The 2,915-nt window shown below is 41.9% G+C and overlaps 1 non-coding gene across 1 annotated transcript; it reads left to right on the top strand.

Moving 5' to 3' along the window:
• The first annotated feature begins 873 nt into the window (after positions 1-873).
• TRNAG-CCC (transfer RNA glycine (anticodon CCC)) lies at positions 874-944 on the top strand. Its single transcript has one exon. It is a non-coding gene; the product is annotated as a tRNA-Gly (tRNA).
• Positions 945-2,915: the final 1,971 nt, after the last annotated feature.

Genomic DNA, 2,915 nt, shown 5'->3' with positions numbered 1-2,915 from the left:
CTAGGAAAAGGGAATAGTAAATTGTCCAGTGACCTCTTGTCAGTATTTTAGGATATGTGTTTGTCCTGGTTTAGGGCAAATTTGGGAGAGAATCCTCAAAAAGGGGCCCCTCCAGAAAGCAAACCCACACAGCCCCTCCCCTCAACCGGTTCAGGAAGAATTCGTCGGAGAGAAGTGGAAAGAACCTGTTTATTTGACAAGCACAGCACCCCCCAGCACACACAATGAACAATACCAGATGACACCACTCTTTCACCGCTCTGAGAAATATGACAAATTCAGAAAGTCTCTCCCGGGATGGTCACCTTGTTATCAGTCCCTCCGGCGCTGGGGCAGCTGCTGCAGCCACAGGGTGCAAACTCTCGGTGTTTCCCAGGTCCCAGTCCGGAGCAGGTTCGGTAGGTCCAAACAGAAAAAGGGAAGCAGTCCAGGAAGGAATTTGGACTGTCTAGCTAAATTAACTAATGAGTAGAGGAAAGAAGCAAAAGCAAGCAGAAGCAAAGAAGAAGCAAGAGCAAGCAAAAAAGCAGGGCAAAAAGCAAAAAAGCAGCATTATTTAGTGTGCTATCTGTATGTCCAGCCTAGTGGCTGATAAGAGGCCCAAACCAAAACTTTCACTCTGCAGAGCCAGTCTTAAAGGCACAGAACATAATATCCAGCATAAATTACACACATGAATGGGGATACCACCATCCTAACGTCACCCTAGGACAGTGTTATGTTCTTCAGGTAATTTTTTTTCAGGTAGAAAACTCTTTTTCTTACACAGTCCTTATTATGACCTGCCTCTGAGGCAGGGTAACTGAAATTCTTGCTAGTTGATCCCTTGGGATTAAAGTAAAATAATACTGAATGAAAAAACATTGCTGGGAAGTACCAGTGGTGTAGTGGTATCATGCAAAACTCCCATTCTTTTGACCTGGGTTCAATTCCCAGCTGGTGCATGGAAAATTCCTAGCTCCCGGCCTGTGCAGTGCCTATATCACAAGTTTGGTGTAATTTGTCAAGTTACAGAGGCAGTGTGTTTTGTGCTTTTGTTGCTTGAACTTTGGGCAGGACAACTAAGTTGCTGTGGGCTTTTTCTGTGTAATCCTATGGCATAATTGAGTGGTATTTTTAGGTTGCTTTTGTCAAAGAATTCTCTTCTACTGAAAAGTAGTAAACACTGAAAACTCTGATATTTTTATGCAAATAAATTGTTTTACGTGACCTAAGAATCTGGAAATAGTAATTTACTTGTAATTTGAACTTATCAGCCATATAACTAACATACCTCTGCACTGGTATGAAATATCCTATACTCGGCCATTCATCATAAAAGAGAGGAACTGAGAGTCTTTGACCAATTTAACACTTTCAGATATAAGGGCTGTCCTTGACACTTTCTTCTCATCCAAAATTGATATTTTTATATTATATTTGGGAAGAGGGGCCAAAAAAAGCTGTTTAGTATTCAAATATCATCTCTTTCAAACACAAGAGCTGTCCATTACAATGAGTAGGAAGTCAGGCAAAAATGCCAAGAGGCTTGCATGGATGAACAAGGAGCTCCAGGCAAAACTCAGATGCAAAAAAGAAGAATATAGAAGGTGGAATATAGAAAGTGGAATCAGGGACTGGCAACCTAGGAGAAATACAGCAGCATTGTATGAGCATGCAGAGATGCAGTTGGAAAAGTTGCAGCCAAAATGGAATTGAATCAGGCAAGAGATATCAAAGACAACAAGAAGGACTTCTGTAAGTGCAGACATCACAAAAGGAGTACTACAGAGAATGTGAGCCCATTGCTGCCTGGGGCAGGGAACCTGACGGCACAGGAAAGTGCTGCAGTGCTGAATTCCATCTTTTCTCCACTCTTTTGTGCAAGAGCCAGCCTTCAGGAATCCTGGGTCCCAGAGACCAAGGGGAAAGCATGGAGAAAGGAATGCATACCCTTCGTGGAAGGGAATCAGATCAGGCAGTATTTATTCAAACTGGACATTCATCATTCCATGGGCCTTGATGGGATGCTCCCAGGAGTCCTGAGGAAGATTATGACTGGGAGAAGTGCTTCTGGACTGGAGGAGGGAAAATGTCACCCCTGTGTTCAAGAAAGGCAAAAAGGAGAAATCAAGGATCTACCGGCTAGTCAGCCTTGTTTTAATCCACAGAAAATGATGGAGCAGCTAATCCTGCAAAACATTTTCCAGGTATGTTTCACAAAGGCAAGAAAGCCGTCAAGAGTAGTGAGCAAGGATTCACCCAAGAAATGTTGTGCTGGACCAGTTATCAAACAGAAGTGACTGGCCTGGTAGGCAGGGGGAGAACAGTGGATTTTGTCTGCCTGGACTTACACTGTCTTCCATTAAGATCCTCATAGACAAGCTATTGATCCAAGGGCTAGATGAGTAGACGTGAGGGGAACTGAAAATTAGCTGAACGGCCAAGCCCAGAGGGTGGTGCTCAGTGGCACAAGGTCAATTTGGAGGCCGCTGCTGTGTGCTGAAATGTTCACACAAATGGATGTTCCACTGTACAGTCAGGGGAATTTTATGGTTTAAGTATCTAAGGACTGTTAGTTATTAGTCTTAGAAATTAGTATTTTAGAGGTGATTCAGATAAAGCCCCTGCTTATTTGCTGTCTTACATCCTTTTATTAAAATGTATTTATCAAATACCACTTAGGAGTCCAAGTAAACTCTATCACCCATATATCCCTTATCATATTCTAATTGAATCCTTCAGAAAATGGATTAATTTTGAGGCACTGCTGCCTGGTCATGCTGATCCCTCTCCTGTGCATCAAGTTTTCCATTTGGAAGCAATTTTTTTAATAATAATTCAATAATTAATGAGTTATTCAATAATAATTTGATACTGTGAGATTGCTTATTAGGACTTTACAGATTTTATCTGTTTTGGAATTTAGGTTCTTT

The sequence above is a fragment of the Serinus canaria genome, chromosome 2 (genome assembly GCF_022539315.1).
Source record: "Serinus canaria isolate serCan28SL12 chromosome 2, serCan2020, whole genome shotgun sequence".
NCBI lineage: Eukaryota > Metazoa > Chordata > Aves > Passeriformes > Fringillidae > Serinus > Serinus canaria.
Note: the sequence above shows the minus strand (reverse complement) of the source record. Positions and strands in the feature narration are given on the sequence as shown.